The 20,552-nt window shown below is 31.5% G+C and overlaps 1 long non-coding RNA gene across 2 annotated transcripts; it reads left to right on the top strand.

Moving 5' to 3' along the window:
* Positions 1 to 6,207: 6,207 nt before the first annotated feature.
* LOC128172207 (uncharacterized) lies at positions 6,208 to 18,733 on the top strand. 2 transcript variants are annotated; one of them, XR_008242212.1, is made up of 3 exons: positions 6,208 to 6,366; positions 18,289 to 18,375; positions 18,550 to 18,733. It is a non-coding gene; the product is annotated as an uncharacterized LOC128172207 (long non-coding RNA). The 2 variants fall into 2 exon arrangements; XR_008242213.1 differs by lacking the exon at positions 6,208 to 6,366 and adding an exon at positions 8,527 to 8,621.
* The last annotated feature ends 1,819 nt before the right edge of the window (positions 18,734 to 20,552 follow it).

The raw sequence follows: 20,552 nt of genomic DNA, 5'->3' as shown, positions 1-20,552 counted from the left end.
TTAATTAATTCAACTTAGCAATAACTTTTCTTAAACTTGCAAGATTAACAAAATTATGATTAATAAGCTACTTATCTTGATTTGACAGAAAAAAATATTGTGTTCAATACAGATACAAACACTACACAGAAACTTTTTCGTGGGTGTGTTTAGGGAGTATTGGACATTTATGACGCATTCGCCGGCGTAACGAGGAATCTTGACCCGGGTTGAAATTTGACCCGGATATCATTTTTCAACGTTGAAAAATTGATACCAAAAGTCGTGAAATTATACCTGGGGTCAGTTTTCAACAGCTTGAAAAATATTTTTCAAACTTCTAAGGACATCGACACGTTGAAAACTGACCCTGTTGAAAATTGACTCCGACTTCAAAGTTTTGAACTGTCTTTGAACAGAAGTGTAACTTGCTCTTCACAGTTTAATTGTACATGTGTGTACTTAAAAGTTTCGGTTTCAAAACTTTAACTCTTTCATACTATCCGCTATATTTGCCGTCTTGGGTAATTTGACATTTCAAAGGTTGATTTTTCTGACTTCAATCATTTAATATTTCATTTGACTGAAAACGTGGTATGTAGCAACCTCTTTTATTATACTTTCATGTTAAATACTGAAATCTGATTGGTTTAGACGCAGTTGATAATTTGCTCTATTACCCTCAGCGTTAGCAACACACTTGGCAACGGGTAACACAACGAATTGTTACATGCGCGTAAATTATGCGCGTACAGTTCGCCGTAGAATTCACGTCATTTCTATACAAAAGCAGAAAAATTTCTTTAAAATTAAGACATTCAGTATAATAAAATAAAAAGTGCCTATTTGGGAGGATAACAGTTGAAATTGACACCCCTCGAAAACCATTGTCAACCGACGCGAAGCGGTCGGTTGACAATGGTTCTCTCGGGGTGTCAATTTCAACTGTTAACCTCCCAAACAGGCACTATTTATATAATGATACACTGACCACTAACGATATAATGTTGCATTAGTGGACAGAATGTTGACCACTAATGATATAATTTTATCAAACCCGGGTCAATTTTTAACCCGGGTTAACATTTTTTGTTACACCGACATAATCACCATTGTTGAAGTAGTTTTAATTCAACCAACATTATTTCATATTCTTTGTTGTTCTAAGGTATAATTGACAAACCCACATATTCAACTTAACAATAAATTAGTGATTCAATTGTGCTACAGACCATAATAGCAAATAGTCTTGTGTTGTCTATGGTTTAATTTTAAAATTCTTCAGAAATATTTTTTTACAAGCTAACCACTTTGAGTTTAATATACCCGGTAATCATTTTTGGTACAAGTTAACTATATCTGGTCAATCACTCACTTCCTGTCAGCCTTACTGACCAGTCCGATCTCACTTTGTCAATCGTCTTCAATCTTGTTAGATGCGTGCCTCGAACCACTAAGTAAGTCTTTTTTATTGAAGTAATTGCTCAAATTTGTTAGTATTAAATTGTATTTTTGAAGTATAGTTACAGATGGAAATTTATTTTACAGATAAAACATTCTTAAAAGTATGGCACACCATTATGGTCTTTAAAGTAATTTACAGTTAAAGGTATAAAGTTAAATTCTATATATTCCTATTTAGTAATTTGTTATTTCTATTTGTTGTAGTTTTTTACCAATATTATTCATGACGGCAACGTTTCCACACAAAATATGAAACCCGTGTGACTTTTGTTTGCGTTGTGCAAGAATAGCTATCTGCCTGCACCAGGCAGAATAAGTCTTATGAATTGGACCTTTTTCATGTTAATAAAATCCCGCTAAAAGTTTATCAATAATGTTTTAATATCGTAAAATTGCTTTTCTTCAAACTTTCTTCAACTAAAAATATTTAGCACAAGTACTTTTTGATTAATGATAATCAATTTGGATCTTCAAGTAAACAGACGAAGTCATAAAAGGTATGTATTTTGTCTGTATGCGACTATTTCAGTTCAAGTAAAAAGGCAAAATATCAGGGTAATGTCAGAATGGTGTATTTTACAATAACGGACAAAATACATGTATATGATCAAATAAAGCCCCCCCCCCCACCAAAAAAAAAATAATAAAAAATTAACCAATTCTTATGCAGTATCGTATGAAAATCAAATCAAAAAAAAATATATATATATATATATATATATATATATATATATATATATATATATATATATATATATATATATATATATATATATATATATATATATATATATATATATATATATATATACAATTTTATATTAAATTATATCCTATTATATCATTAAAGGTTGCAAATCCATCCACTAATGCAATTAAAAATGTGTGCAAATGTGTATCATTAGTGGTCAAGGTAGTCCTTATTTCTCATTTTTTTCCCATATCATTAGAGGCTACGGTTTTTGACCGCTAATGATATAAATCTAAAATTATATCATTAGCGGACGGTTAGGTTGTTCGTTAATGATAAAATTATATCATTAGTGGTCAACATCCTGACCACTAATGCAACATTATATCATTAGTGGACGTTGTATCATTAGAGGTTGCTACAATGCTGGTTTCCACTAAAACGATATTTTTTAAGTCAAAATGGCGGACAGCCAGATTTCATATTTTTTTCTTTAAAGTTTCTTAAAACGGAAAAAAAGCTTGAGACCAACACGTTTAATTTGGTCCAGCAAAGTTTATCAATATAACTAAGACATGCTGAGTCTTAAGAAATATGCTAACTATAAAGGAAATTCCGTAAAATAGGTCAAAATGGCAATTTAAAATGACCTACAGCCAGATTTTATCACTTTCTATTTAAGTTCTTTGACAAGAAACAAAGATTTAAAACAGTTTTAAACCGGTCCAACAAATAGTTTTTATTCATAACTAGGGTATGCTGAGTTTGTACAGAGAGAGAGAGAGAGAGAGAGAGAGAGAGAGAGAGAGAGAGAGAGAGAGAGAGAAGGGAAAGGGGTAGTGGCATTGTTTACATACGATATAATATATAAACCATATTCACGTGATAGGACCCTGTTCTACATGGATACTTGAAAGCGGATAAAGAAGTTTAAGAAAACCTATTGCAGTTCTAAACAAAATGGAAAAAAAAATCACAATAAAGAAACAATTTAACCATACATACTACAGTACTACAGCTTATCACATCATTTTGCTATAGCTTTTATACTCCTTATATCTACAATCTTTCATTAGCATACATTTTTGCGTCAAAACCATTTCTATTATAACAGTTTCTAATTCATACATATTTGGATTTGCGTTACTTTTAAATTTACAAGAAAAAATATCTTGCTTCACAATAAGAACTACTAGATCAAAAATTGTATAAATTTCTCTATTTTCATTTTTCGAAAAAGAACTGATTGTTTATCAAATGTTATTTACAAATCAAACTGTATCAAAATCTATTCTTCAACATCAGTTCATAATTCTTTTACTACAGTTCATTCATAAAATAAATGTTAGATACTCTCTTCATCTCTTTTATAGTATAGTCCTAATTTCTAAAAAGAGCTCTAGAAACACGTTTTAACGGCAAATTATTATCATTTGGTCCAGACTATTTTTTTTTTAATGATAATTAAAGTATGTTGAGTCTAAAAAAAATATGCTGGTCTTCATGAAAATGGTGTTAAGTAGGTCAAAATGGCGATTCAAAATGGCGGACAGCCAATCTTCAAATTTTTCTATTAAAGTCTCTTCAATGGGAACAAATAATGACAAACACTAATGAATTGATCCAAAAAGTATTTCATCATATCCAATGTGTGCTGAGTCTGACAAAATATGCTGGCTTTCCACAAATGTGGTTAATAAGGTCAAAGTGGCGATTTAAAATGCGGATAACAAATTGTTAACTCGTCTTATATTTCTGAAATCAACATAAAGCGTGAGACAAACAATGAATATATAGTCCAGCTAAGTTTTTAATCATAACTTAGGCGTGGCTAGTCAAGAAAATGTCGTAAATTATCTTTAAAAAATGGCGATTCATAACGGTGGACATCCAGATTTTATATTTTTCCCTCTAGTTTCTTAAAGGGTAAAAAAGCACGAAACAAGGAATTTTTTTTTTTTAAATAAATTTTCAAATCATAAAAAAGACGTGCTAAGTCTGAGGAATCATGCTGGTTTCCACTAAAACGATATTTTTTATGTCAAAATGGCGGACAGCCAGATTTCATATTTTTTTCTTTAAAGTTTCTTAAAACGGAAAAAAAGCTTGAGACCAACAAGTTTAATTTGGTCCAGCAAAGTTTATCAATATAACTAAGACATGCTGAGTCTTAAGAAATATGCTAACTATAAAGGAAATTCCGTAAAATAGGTCAAAATGGCAATTTAAAATGACCTACAGCCAAATTTCATCACTTTATTTTCAAGTTCTTTGACAAGAAACAAAGATTTAAAACAGTTTTAAACCGGTCCAACAAATAGTTTTTATTCATAACTAGGGTATGCTGAGTTTGACGATAGATGTTTACTTTCACAAAAATGGCGTTGTCTGGGTTAAAATGGCGTTTCATAATTCTCTTTTAAAGTCGTTTACAGGGATAAAACGTGTAATTCTTACATTATACAAATATGCACATGAAAAATTAGATTGGAACACTTTTACGAAGAAAAAAGAACAGTTCCATATTTTACAATTTTTTTCCGTTTTGTCTTATTAAGGAGTATACAAGTATCTTATTTAAACATGCTTTGTTCATGCTTTTCAATATCCGTCTTGTTTCTAAACCTTTCTGGGGTTTTTTTAAATTATACTTTATGTACCGATTTCTTCGACCTGCAAGTTCATGAAATACAACACATGCTTACAAAGCAAAGTTTGAGAGAGGAGAAATATTTTTGCACTATAAATCTGGTGATTTTGGGCTTTTCGGACATCGATGTCATAAGCTTATATGATACAATCAGGTACTTAGGAACAGTTTACGACATGAAGAACTATTCTAGTATATGTCTGTTTCTTCCTTTAATACCTTTCCAGCAAAAAAATCTAACTAAAATATCATCATATAAACTGGAAAAGCTCGTGATTCAAAACGAGTCGAGATCAGCATATCGTCCAGCTTTATATATAGTAATATGTATGCGCAATATGTTTTGGAGAACCCAAATACTTTTACTCTTTTTAACATTACTAGGGACAATTTATATATTGTATAAGTAATCAAACTGTCTTTGTCTTCGTTAAAGATAAAAGAACCTCTTGCAAAATTGTTAACATGTGTTTGACCAAATTGGCTGAGGAAATTATAGCAATGCGTGTCCATATCCTCATAAGTAGGTTTGCTGATCATCGTCAGGCATACCACCACACACTCACTACCCAGGCCGGGACACCTACCACCACCCAACCACTACCCAGGCCAGGACACATTCCACCACCCCACTCACTACCAAGGCCAGGACACATACCACAACCCACCACCCACTTTCTACCCAGGCCAGGACACATACCACCACCCCACTCACTGCCCAGGCCAGGACACATACAACCACCCCACTCACTACCCAGGCCAGGACACATACCACCACCCCACTCACTAGTCAGGCCAGGACACATACCACCACCCACTCACTAGTCAGGCCAGGACACATACCACCACCCACCACCCACTCTCTACCCAGGCCAGGACACATACCACAACCTCACTCACTACCCAGGCCAGGACACATACTTCCACCCCCTCACTTGTCAGGCTAGTGACCAGACTTCCACCTATGGGAACACTATCACATCCAATAATCAAAGTTAATATGTCATTTTTTTTTAACTTATTAATTCTTCCCATATTTATTTTCATGTGTTGCTTTATTTACTGTCAAAAACCCCCAGCATCACTTAACTCTTCCAAATGTTTTTCAAATGATTGCAATTGGTGACAATTATTATGTAATACTAAATGATACCCATGATTTAATTTTTGAGAGAGAAAAATCATTAAAAGTCATGAAATGCATGAAAACAAACAAAACTTGAATTTAATTTTTTTTATTTTGTTTGCATGCTATTGATTATTTCAATTCATTACTTTATGTTTTAATTTTATTTCTTTGATTTTTTTTTCTTTTTGTGTATGATATACTAATTCCTGTTGCTGAATGTCTTGTGCATGTAAGTAGCTGAGTCACTCAATATTTCACAAACTGTATTGATATAATATTTAAATGCAGTCTGTCTTAAATTGAGTTAAACCAGAATAAAGGAGATCTAATTTCTTTGGGGTTTTTCAACATTTGAACTTAGTATTGGGGTTGGGGATGAGGTGTGTATTTCGTAGATGCAGACGCCGCCTCATCGCCAGGAGGAGGAGGTACGAAAACCGTCTCAAAGAAGAAGTAAGTATTGTTTTATATTAGTATTTTAACTATCTTTAGTTCTTTACTATGAGTCACATTAAATACTGTAGACGTACTTTTGTCCGCGTGATATTAATTTACGCTATGAACGCGGGCACAAATTTTCCGTGGAATTTTTTCCCTGTTTACTGGAAAGAAATTTTGAAATTGCATTACATGAATAAGGATAATAGGAAGTTACTACATTATATAACACTTGCATATACGTGTACGCAAAGTATATCGTTTTTATCTATGCAAACTGTCAAACAAATTTTTATTGAGAATTCTCATAATAAATAATTTAATCTCCTAAAGATTTGAATTTTCTGTAAATTTGCTTGCATGAAATTTAAACCTCCCAGCTTGAGATAACGACACGTGTCAGACGACAAATAGCCCCAAGCGGGCCTGTCTTTCAATGACCCAATTAACTTCACGCTAAGACCCGTGTTTTTACTGCAAGTTTTAGATCCCTTTGTGCTCTGACTTTTAATTGATAAAACTGATCAACTCATAATTTAAACGACACGTGAACCAATAAATTGACAGTTAATAAAGATTCAAAGTATTTTAGCCAGCGTTGTAACATCTTGACGGCTGACTAAAGGCTATCGACCAGTGCACATCCGATGATTACTGTTCACTGTGAACAGTTCTTACAATTTAAGTTGGACAAATTCTAGGTAATGAAAATCGCTCAGAACTAATAATTATTCGAATGATTTTTTTTTCATTCAAAGAATCCGTGTAAATTTTTACCCGCGGATTCAATTGATATAATTGTGATTCCGCGGAATTATGACCCCGTGGAAAAAAATGCGTCTTCAGTACACTTTTTTATGTCAAGTAACTTGCAGCTAAATTGTTTGTAGAATATGTCTTTGTTTCATACATAGATTGAGATGGGATTGAGGTCAGAGGGGTATGCTCCCACCCCCACCGCCACCATCACTTTAAAAATAGCGAATTGTGGGGGCCAAATTTGACTAATATCATGTATAGTTCTTTGACGTAATGTATACTGAGGCTTTTTTTATTAAATGAAATAAGTTTAGGTATACTTTAAAAATAGTCCGATTTTAAATAGTATGAACAATTTGGATATGTTTTGCAGTCGTATGTATTCCTACGCCGGAGTTCAATATACTCTCGTTCAACCATCTGCCTGTCGGGGATTTATGGAGACAGCCGAGAGTCAGTCTATATTAAGAGGTCGCGTCATCAAGCTGTCACGTGACCTGCCTCTTGCTTTTCGGAGATTAACGAAAACAGCTGAGCAATTGGTTGAACGAGACTAGAGTTCATTTTTGCATAGATCCATACAATTTCTGAAATATTTCGATTACTGATACATAATTTGATGGAATCAATTCTATTTTTAAATATTACACAACATGATTCATAAAGGTTTTTTTTTTCGAAATTCCTGTTGGAATAGCCTAAGAATTCATATTATGATAGTGTGCGTAATTCAAATACAAATTATAAACTACTTGCCAAGCAAAATAACATATTGTTGATTTTAAAATAAATAATAATCGATAAAATCAACTCCCGTTAGTACTTCAGTACTTTATTTAATAAGAAAAGGACATGTTGTGTAATACCATTAACCGCAAATCGTAATTTGAAGGCATAGCCCTCTTATTAAGACTGCATTTTAGTCAAATCTTTTATGAATGTGGTAATCTTTGTGATAAATTTTAATTTCTGTACCAAGGTTCAGAGATTCATGATGAAGTTTAATCTACCGCTTTTGGGTCAAATTCTCTATCAGTGTATCAATCTATATCGTGATGAATGGTCATTTCTCTACGGTGTCGTCTGTTTATGGTGAAATTCAAGTCTGTTCACAGATCCGCAGTGAAATTTAATCTTAAGATCTCTGTGTACTGAAATATTACACTGTCATTGCATTCAGGTGAAAAATATCTGACTTCTGTAACACGCCAGAGTATTCAATGAAGCCTAAAAAGTATTCGTGTTGGCTAAATGTTCTGATGTATAATTTTAGAGAAATTACTAAAACTGCTTTTATTATAGAAATGACGTGTTGCTAACGCTTAGGACAATAGAACGGATTATCAATTGCGTCTAAACCAATCACATTTCAGTATTTAACATGAACATATAATAAAACAGAATATTTGCTACGATATCACAGAAAAGCCCTAGGGTGTTATGTAGCCCAATGCTTTCATCTTGCAATATTACACTTCAGGGTTTCTTGTCACCGAGGGACGTCTATTCTGGTATTGTTGCCGAAAAAAAACCATGCAATATATGTTATATAATTTTTTTTAAACATCAATCAAATTTATCTTACGAAAAATTCATTTGATTAACAAGTATATTTTTTTGAACATATTCATATTTTACAAATCAATGAATGTAAAATATTTTGTAAAAAGTCGACCGATGATTGTTAGTTTCAATAGATTTAATGATAATGTGCATTAGTGTTGCTGTTTAGGGTTGGCTGAAATTTTGGAATGCTGTTTTTTTCCACGAATTAACTTTTCTTGTTTTCCAGCATGTTTGAGTAGGATTACAATAATTTTATTCATCATTTTTTTTCTAATTAATTAAACAATTAAGGTACCACTGAATTTAAGACGAATCGTAGACGTTCTACATACATTCTGATTTTCTAGGAACTGTTAACATTTGCATAGCAATTTGAACGTCGAGTCCAACGTGATTATTATGCCGAGTATTTGTACTTGATAATTGATAATCGTTCAACATATTTGTTGATGTGTAGAAATATTTAAGAGGTGTGCAGGTAATGAATGCAGAACGATTAGCATCATATAAATGCATATACACTAATTGAAAACATATTAACCGTTTTCGCTTAAGAATCAAACATGCCTGCATGAATGCACCATAATCCACGAGGTGCAAATAATTGTCAACATGCAAGTATGTAGGTAAGTAAGTAAATGATTTATTATAGTGACGTGATTTATAAACAAATATAGATACATGTACGTATATCGTATATTGTCTAAAAACTTGATAAATAAACCCGGACCATCGGACCTACGTGTCACTTTATAAACATGAGTAAACAAATAATAATAAGTTTACGCATTGTTATTTTTTTATATACAGGATCAATTGTATGCACATAAAAGCTAAATATGCACATTTTGCAGTTTGTCTAGGAAAGTTAGATATGAGAAAACCAGTGCAGTCTGACACGTTTAGTAATCGATTATTAAAACCAGTACTTCGGTTCTAAGTTTCGAATAAGATGTACAATGTAATAAAAATGAAACTCGTTTTCTATTGCTTCTTCAGAACATGTCATACATAGCCCATCGTTTTCTTCCACCCCCCTAAATTGCCCTGTTTCTATTCTGATAGGAAGAACGCCACACCTAAATTGTGCTAATATAGATCTGTGAGGTTTGGGGTATGTCCATAATTGCTTGGATCCATACAGTTTTTGGAATATTTCGATAACTGCATGATAGTTTGATGTAAATGATTTTATCATAGTACATAACATGATTCACATGGGGCTACAATTAAATTATGGAATAGTTTTGATGCAGAAATAAAACATTCATCATCTATGTCTATTTGTCACACACTGGTTTCTACCGTCGTGACTAATTGTTCGGGGAAATTAGCTCAAGGATTAACCTGTGTCTAATTGCAATAAATTTGCTTCCACAGCACCTGAATGAATCAAAATAAAATCCGTAAATCAAATTAAAGACCGTCTTTATTCGATTGCTGCAAGATGGAAAGTGTTTTAAAGAAAATGAATGAAATAAATAAATAATAAAATAATGTTATAAATTCAAAAAGATGACAAAATTTCCGAAACACAAATAAAACAGATAAACAATAAACATAAAAAGAAATCAATATCGAGCATAGCACTAACCTAAAACATGATTCCTACGTGTGAACATTGTTGATTAATAATATCGAAAGATATGTTAAAATAATGAATTAAACTTGTTTTGTAAATTTAGCGGAAAAAGTTTCTATTTTCCTTTTTGTTTACGCTAACGTATTTATCTCCTCACGCAGAAGAGTTCTATCTAGCAGGGCGCGGTAAAGTTTGTTAAATCTTTAAGGAATAAATTTTAGAGTATAAAATAATACGCAATAAGCATAATTTAAAGTGTAGAATTAAAAGATTACAAAGTCACTTAATTAAGGCGGACAATTTTTTAGCGAATAACAATTTAACATTGAAGTAATGAAAGAAATTTAAAAAATATCTAATTAATTTGATCAGGGTAAATTATTAAAAAAAAATATTTCAAAAATATCCTTTATTTTAAAAAAATAAGTTATAAAAACCTTAAATGAAATTTAGCTTAAATAATGAAAAGAATAAAACAGTAATTTCAAGCTTACCTGAATGAATCAAAATAAAATCCGTAAATCAAATTAAAAAATGTCTTTATTCGATTGCCGCAAGATGGATAGTGACTTTGTAAAAGTCACTCACCATTGCGGTCAATCTACGGACTTTAGTTTTGACCAATCAGGTAACTTGTTTTAAAAAGGTTTACGCCCAATTTCGGCAAAATTTCTTTGATGCTTGATTAGCTAAGCCACAAAAGTTGTTACAACAATTACTCGTAATTCCGCGGAGAAGGCCTGTAACAAAGACAGGATTAGCTATGTGGAAATTCGAGGTGTCAAGCCAAAAGCGTAATTTACCTCCAAAGGAACCGAAATAAGAATGTCTTCTTAGTATCTAACAGCTTGTCAAACTCTGTTCTAATTGGGAATGTCATCCCTAGTTTACAAAAGATGTGCGAATGAATTAGCTAACAAAGGGAACAACAATTTGTTTTTCAGAAAAATACTTAAAGGAAATTGTGAGAAATAGTAGATATTATTAAACTAAAATAAAAAAAAAAATTACCCATACATGAAGAAAATCCTAATTGAATGTTAGAATTAATCTAAAATATAAAATCAAAAATATCATGAATTATAAATTCATGTTAATCATAACTGTTACCGTATAACATTATTTTTAAGTCAAAACTCAAAAACCAAAATATACCCAAAACTTGCAAACATCACAGCTTTGATAATAGGAAAGAAAATATTAGTTTATGTCAATTACGGAATAAAACTAGCAATTTAAATGCTCATTTATTTAAGGATTTTTTTAATTGATGATAGTCGATGTGTCGTGTCGTATTTTTGACTACGATTGAATTCTATAACTCGCTTGCAGTGTGAGGACCCGTTTTGCAATGTCCAGTCCAAAAGGTTAGGGACGATTGCACTGAAATTAGAATAGGGAAGCCTTTAGACAATTAAAAGATGACGTTTATTGTTGCATGTCTCCTATTAGAATAACCGAGGTAGGGTACGCTATCTCAATCGGAGACCTGGGCTTCCCTGATCTATTTCAGCCAATCAAAATTTAGATTCTTTGTTCGGACTCAATTTTGGTAATTAAAAATTAACCCACGTGACCCTAATCTCAGGACACTGGCCATAAAGAAATAATTAAGTTAACGTAGATAATCCCCTAACAAAGAAAAATCTGCTGACACCTGAGCACATCTTGATCTTGACACTAGATAAAAAAAGATAAAAGGAAACCTTAATAACAATTATAAACATCGTAACACCCATATGTAAATTAACTTGGTCGTTGAACTAATAAATTGCATAATACTACATTTTTGCGACATTGTTACTCCGCATACCTAACAGGATAAGTTTTGATAAGTAATTAGACAACCTTTAGGTATTTATTTTGAACAGCGTTGCTTTGTACAAAAAAAACTGCAACTGTTGGATATGCCGAAAACGACTTTTAAAGTAATCAGTGTATTCAACATGTTGTAATGTATTTTGAATTAAAAGAAAAAGGCAATAAATGTATATATTGCTGTAAACCATAAACCTGAACAAAATATTGAGATCAATAAAACAACATTACTACTCTACTTTATCAAACAAACTATGACTAAAAATGCCTCTACTAATATTCTTCACTAAACAATTTAACTCATATATATATATTTACTTAAACATACATACACTGTTAATAAACATAAGTAGTCATGTTGTATATTTTATTTGATAAAATGAAATATATCAGAAAGGACAGATGTACAAACTGTGGGTCTGAATCTGAAGGTAATATACATTTTTTTCTTGAGCGTCCAAGATACATTCAACAAAGAGTTAAACTTTTTAATCAATTTAATATACCTTTTCATATTAACTATATTCTTTATGGTAGTTCTGACTTTTCATACAACTTAATTTGTAAAAATCGTTTCTTATGATTAGTTATATCATAGCTTCTAAGAGTTTTTGACTTTTTCTTACTTCTTATTTTTTTTACTGTTTCTTTCAAATGGGCTGGATCATGACATCAATATTCTATGTCTGTCGATATGAATGAATGAGGTGATGGATTTATAAATGTAGGAATGAATGTATTCATGTATATGCTAAACAACAAATTAACTTCTAATTTATAATTAGATGAAAAAAGTGAAGATTATTAATAATTATCAAATTATCTTTTGTCTTGTATACAAAAAATATCAAAAATGTATCACTCTGTAAACTGGTAAATTATATTATATACTATATACTATATTCTATGATTATTTTATAACACCACTTTTTGACTTTGTATTTTGGAGGGGGTTTATATAGGCTTTGCCTGTTGCCTAATCCATTTGATTACTCAATAGAATGTTTTTAAATTAAATTACATGGGGCTTTTTCGAAATTCTTATAGAATAGTCCGAGAAATCATATTCTATAAATGTGTGTAATTCAAATAATCTTAAAAACTACTTGCCAAGCAAAATGACATATCGTTGATTTTAAAATACTAGTAAATGATAATCGATAAAATCAACTCCCATCAGTACTCCAGTATTTTGATTAAGGTTTTTTTTTATAAGGTGTTCTTGATATCATTCTGCACAAAGCAGCAAATTAAGCATTCAAACTATTTCAAAGACTTCTAAAGAAATGCGCCCAATTTGTATTCCACATGGAAAAGGGATCAAAATGCTAATTTACGTATGCTTGACAACAACTGTATCTGGATTTTGATCTCAACAAAGACTGACATTGTTTCAAAGTTCTAGAGCTTTTTGTAAAGAACTGTCCCAACACTATTGCGTGATTTTTGTGTTTAGGACTGTATGTGATTCACCGCGTCGTCGAGATTATGCGTGATAACAGCCGTATCTTGATTTTGATCGCAACAAAGACTGAAATTGGGTCAAGGTTTTAAAGCTTTTTGTACAAAAAGCTCTAAAACTTTGACCCAATGTCCCAACACTATTGTGTGATTTTTGTGTTGAGGAGGTCATGTGATATCTGATATATATTATTAAGTTATTTTAAACTAACAAAGACAAAGTTCATTATTCCGAAACCCAATATAATATTTATAATCCAATTTTAAGAATATCAAGAGAAATGTGAACTTGATACACGGTGAACGCTGCTGAAAAATCCTCACAATATCTAAATTGTAGGTTAGGCATATGCGTAAACTATTTTTGATATAGAATTTACATATCTTTAAATGCGCGATTTGATTTTTCAAAATTAACATTATAAACATACTGTTGGTACATGTGTCTGTTTTTTCATGTACAAAAAGACATGTATTTTTCTGTAAATGTTAATTTCTAAACAAATGTTACGATTTTCTTATAAACGTAAACTATTTTTGATATAGAATTAACATATCTTTAAATGCACGATGTGATTTTTCAAAATTAACATTTTGTATATACTGTTCGTGCATGTGTTTGTTTTTTCATGTACAAAAAGATATGTATTTTTCTGTTAATGTTAATTTCTAAATAAATGTTACGATGTTCTCATTGATTTTTGTTTAATGCACTTGGCAGATCATATGGTTTTCCCACATTACAAATCGGGGGTCGTACATAGTGTTTTGAATTTGTTAGAGTGTAATGGAGCGCTCGTCCATATTAATGGATATTAATAAATCATCATTACAATTGATATTAAAAATACATTAAAACCAAATTACTATCAGCGTTTCCTTTGCGTCCATCTTTATGTCCGGCTGTCTGTCCCCTTTCAGTTTTCCACTCTTTTTTTCTTCATGCGTTTGAGGAATAGAATGAAACTTGTGAACTGCTTCAAAATGTCAACTACAAATCAAGTTTACCCTTTTGTAGCGTCTGGTCGAAATATTTTCGAGAAAATTATTTTTTTATTTTCCAATTTGTAATGTTCGTGTCCGTTAACGGGTTCGGGTCACGTGGGTATTGAATATGCGAGGCCAGTATGTGGTCAGTATTTAAATCGAGCATTATTTGTCCATTCCTTTGATCATTTCTAACAAGCAAAAAAATTCTGTAAAATAGAGTCAAGCATTGTGTTGTTAATTTAATCGGCAGGAATTTCTGTATTATAACAATCGGGTTCGTTATCGGTATGTGCTGTTTATCTGTTTGGTATGATTTGGGGTACAGAAGACGATAAGAAATGTTTTTGTGCATAACAGTGCATTGTTTTCACAAATTTCTATCAGCGAATACTAAATGGACTTAGCGAAATTACAGGAGATAAAATAAAAGCGTATTATTTTACTCACTTTGTATTTAATTTCGATATCAACTATATGCATGTAGTTTGATTTTCCACTCTTCTTTTATTTCTGAATAATAAAGCATAACATCTCGTTTATAATTGTTTTGAAATAGTTATATGCTCCGAAGCTTCCACGTAATAATACAAACCGGTAGAGGGGACGTGTGTTGCTTATGCAATACTTTCATGCAATGCTTGTTTACATTGATGATATGTATGTCTAGAGACCCCTAAAACCCCTAAAAATAAGCTGGTAATAAAAAATCATTTAAACGCAATCGCATTACTGAAGCATTTTTAAAAACATGCCATTACATTACGATATAAACTATGAATCATAAAGTATGTACACAATTTAGTGGGTCTTATTAATCGTAGAGCATTTGCAGGTTATTGTCTGTCCGTTCGATATTCGAATTACGCGATGATGACCGATACCAATGGACGAATCGTCAAAAGACATTATAGCCAACCCTTTTACATGGTTTCGTACACAATTAACACATATTTGCAATTTTCTCAAGCAAAAAATGCATAATATTAGAGTATCACGTATCGTAACGAATTCTTCTGCAGAGGAAAATTAGTCTCTGTTCATTGCTCAATAGCAATAAATCTTACACAGCTGCCATATTATGGCTTTAAGGGTAACCTTCAATTAACAGACCTTATAACCACATTTAACAATATGCTCAAAAGAATAACGATGCAAAAAACTAGCACTACTGGCTCTAAACAGTACTGAAAGTGCCATTTTTTGCTGATAATTTCTGATATTTACTGATTGTGTACTGTTAGTGCTGAGAATTGGTGATATTTACTGATAATTTTACTGTTGTTAGTGATAATTGCTGTTAGTTCTGATATTTACTGATGCTTTTGCTGCAAGTTCTGATAATTACTGAGATTTACTGTTGTTAATGAGAATTGCCAATAATTACTGATGATATTTTAAGGCCCAAAACATTGTCTTTTAATTATTAAATAACACATATTTCAGATTTAACACAATTTATTTAATAATATATTCCTTTTTTATTTACTTGATATTCAGCTTCTTTTGAACTTTGGAAGCTCACATTTTAGATTTAATATTAGAAAGCCAGTCAAAAACTGGTAACTTAAATTAGGCAGACTCAACAAAAAATTTAATTTCTAAATGCGGTGGACATTTTTTTTTTTCAACAATGAAAAACACCATATTTCTTAACATGATCATTTTTTTTTCAATATAAAGAAGATACCCGGTCAGGACTTCAAAATGTATTTGAGGTTTTACTTCACAGAAAGATTAGCGAGGCAGTATTTGTGTATAGTACACATACTTTCAGCAGATCAAGAGGTTTGAATGTCGCAATTCAACCTTGCAAATTGTCAGTCTGCCAACTTGTCTATGACTTTACGAAATATCCGTATACAGGTATCCATGTTTTTGAGAATATTTATATAAAGTGAAAAGTGTTATTTTTATTGACAACAATATAAATAACGTATTAGAATGATTTTCATATTCATAATTTTAGTTGTTGTGCGTTTAATTGATTCAAATAAAGCTGGATATATAATATTTATTACTACATGTAGAATTCCCCTCTCTCTCTCTCTCTCTCTCTCTCTCTCTCTCTCTCGCAGATAATCTACCTAAAGTAAATTTTGAGGCGTCAATGCAGAAAGGCATAAGCATGATTCCTTAACATATGAAAAATCTTCAGAAGCTATACAATTATATAGCTTTTGAAGATTTTAAAATTAAAGCGCTTAAGCTATATTGAACGTTTTTCATGTTTTCTTTTTTTTTAATTTTTTCTCTATATAACATATATACACACACACACTCATTTCATCTTCTTATCTATTTTCCTAATCTGAAGTTTATAAGCAAGTTCAATTTTCTCATGAAAACAATGTTAAAAGTTCAAAAAGCTGAATCCAGATTGTGATTTTCTTCTTACCCTCAACGTCATGGTTTACCTTTGAAACTTTCTTTTGCTTTTATTAATGTAAAAATATCATTATTAACTGAGTTGTTTTTGCTATTAATTATTATATTATATTATATCATATATAATATTAGATACTATATTAATTTCTCAGAAAAATCCACAAGCAGTTTAAGGTACCTCAATATACCTAGACTTATACTGTTTAAGACAGTAGATCACAACATGATGATTTAAATGTTTTGTTCAATTGTTTATGTGAACTAGTTTGTTGTAGCTCAGTATCAGGCTTGTGATTTCCAGATCATGAGTTCAAATCCGCCTTGGCCTTTTGTTCATAATTACTGAATAAAATTCTTGAAAATATAATTTTTATCCAAAATTGTATATGTTTTAATTCGCCTATTTGACTCGTACATTTCTTAACCATTATGCTATCTGTCACAATCAATTTATTTTCTGCTCAAACTATTTCAAGGTATAGTGAGCCACCTTCAAATCAATAAAAAGCCATAGAAAAAATCAGTTTGATCAATTGCAACAAGTGTGCATCACACTTTGTAGTCTTTACCTTCATCAAAATTATTGAGAGGACAAAGTACATGTAAATTGATCAGCATGAAAAAGTATATAATACATGTGCTACTTGCCTCATTTTAAGCGATCGTAATTTTCTGTCACACTCTTCTCCAGTGAAATTATGGCCCTCTAGACACATCATCTCCGATACTTTCTGCCACGCATGTTTCTGTGTTGTCAAATTGGATGAAAAAAATTCTAGAGTGTTCTTTTTTCAAAGTAATCAAGCACATCACTGCTTCGTTGCTCCATTTATTTACAACAGAGTCTGAAATGTATTGATGCATCACTCACTTGCTGAAATCAAAATAGGTAACAATCGGCGAAGATAATTGACCGACCTTTCACTCTTTCTCTTTTAATACACGTGTAATATATCTTCTGTCGCACGGCTAAGTAACGTTGTCATGATCTAGTGACATTATCTTAAATCAGCCCACCCCTTCTCTCTCTCTCTCTCTCTCTCTCTCTCTCTCTCTCTCAGAATAATCTACTAAAAGGTATTTTGAGAGGTCAATGCAGAAGGCATAAGCATGATAAAGTCCCATTACAGAATCACAACCGCTGATTGCAACAGCGATTTGATTTTAAACCTCTCTCTCTCTCTCTCTCTCATTCTCTTAAAAAGGATTTTGTTTTAAATATGAATTAAATCTACATAGGAGTTGAAAGCTCTGTGGTTAAAAATTGTGGACAAAAAAGAAATTTATATTAGAATGAACACTGTTCATTAAATGAAAATGCATTTTCCAAAAGTTTGCTGAAAGACATTAATCTTAAAAAAATGTTAATTTTACAGAAAGTGATGCCTCTGCCACAAATGCCACCACTGCTGAAGATTGTTGTAATATTAATGAAGACTCTGTAGGCATATCTGAGAAACAAGGTTCTTTTTTTTTTTTACAAAATGTATTGAAGGAATTAATATCCTATTGCTTTATCAAATCTTCTAAATATCTTATTAAATAAGCTTTGAATTTGTAATATTTGTTCTAATCTTTTTACAGAGCTTAATTTTTAAAATTGTTCATTAGTAAATGACCGTACTATGCTCACATAGGAAAACCAAACACAAAAAGACCACCCTCCAAAAAAGACGACAACAAGAGCCATCGTGGATAGTTGAAATATACAGCAGAATTAAAGACCATGCACGCAGAGCGGATGGAGTTAGATAAAGAGAAACTTAAACTAGAGGAAAGGATGGTTGCTGTGTTAGAAAACTATTAAAAGACAATTAAAATTAATAACTGATGTGTTCATTTATTTATTGACCTAATTGATTATTTTTTTCATTTATTTATTTTAAATTTATTTATTTACTAGCATACATTTAATGTGTCAAATCCTCTTGTTCATCTGATGTCATTGATAGCTACAGTTTACTTATTCAAAGTGAAATTCTTAAGCGAAGTTAGAAAATCAGATATTTGTTTCATATATACTGGTATATTGTAGATGAAAAAAAGAAGTTTTTTCTTTATACACATAGAAATACTTTACCTATATATTACTATCAATTAATTAATTACAGTGTAAAAGATAATTATAATAATTCATGTATTATTTTTAACTCGGCATTTATATGCAATTCTGAAGATTTGATGAAGAGTTTTGTGGACTTTGTGTTAATGCCCCTTTATAGAGAGCCATATTTCATTGATAAAGCTCAAAAATAGGGTATGGTAGTTGAACTAAACAAACTTATATTAATCAATATTTGCATAAAAATGATGCAAAATTTGGTTGAAAATGGCCAAGTTGATGCACTTCAGGATAAATCAGTAAAATAAAAGATGTGTTAATTTTGAAAAGCTTTGACAGATGCAAAAACAATGGATAAAAGAACAATTCTGATCAAGATAGCTTAATAAACACATATTTGACTAATTATCTCAAATGATCTAGCTTAAACAAATATCCCACTAAGTGCTGCAGAAAGCTAACGCATATCATATATTTTGGATGAAAATTACAATTTTTTCTGTAAAAGTTACAACATTAAAAATTGATTCGCATACACATACTGATACTTTGCATGAACTATAATCTATCGCAACAAATTCATTATTTCTTTGCGTTTTTCAATACCTGAAATGTTTTCAGCACTCCTCTCAGAAATCTCAGAAGTCTCACTCCCACTCTCATTCACATTCTCATCCCTCTCAAACTCAACCATGTCTTCATCAAAACTCTCATTCATTAAAATAAAAATTATGTAAAACACAACAAGTCACTATTACACCAGAAAATGCCTCAACATTTCTCATATCTAGAAATTTTAACTTTCTTAATTTGCCTTTTAACAAGCCAAATGAACGTTTAATGACCACTCTGGTTGAACTCTGGGCTGTATTGAATTCTTTTGCTTTGATATTAAGTGGCCATTATCACGAAAGGGTGTCAATAACATACTTGATAAGGGGTATGCTGAATCTCCCAATAGATGGTACTTACCTGGGAGATTCTGGATAGCATCATGAAGAGGGCTATTCCTGAAGACTCTAGAGTCATGGACAGAACCAGGATATCCACAAAATAATTTCTCAGATATTTGAGTGCATTCTACATCTGACATCGGCCTTGAAATGAGATTTTTTAGAATCTGGTGCCTCTGCATGACCTCTGTAAACTTTGACAGGTAAAGATGCAAGTTACCCTTGCTTACACCAAATCTATCTGAAACACTGCGGAATGTCTCAGTGACATCTCTGGCCCAATTAGCAGTAGTAGTTTCTGAAAATACAAAGTTGCATAATTTTTCAAGCTATCCAATTAATTGGTGAATGCAAGGACCTTAGTATTACATGAGCATCATTTAAATAGTGTACCAGTAATAACAGTTTGAATAGAAACTAAATAAAACCCATTACTACATTTGAAAATATCTTTGATTAAAATGGATGATTTATATGTATTGTTTTCAAGTCACCAAAACCCTCTAACATATATGAATTTCTATACAAAGAGTAAGGGAAGGAGTTGTAGTTAGTAATTTCATAGTGACCAACCATAATTTTTACACTACTTTTGGCCAAAATACTGTGTGCAGCATAATTTTCA

This window comes from Crassostrea angulata, chromosome 2, assembly GCF_025612915.1.
Source record: "Crassostrea angulata isolate pt1a10 chromosome 2, ASM2561291v2, whole genome shotgun sequence".
Lineage (NCBI taxonomy): Eukaryota > Metazoa > Mollusca > Bivalvia > Ostreida > Ostreidae > Magallana > Magallana angulata.
Note: the sequence above shows the minus strand (reverse complement) of the source record. Positions and strands in the feature narration are given on the sequence as shown.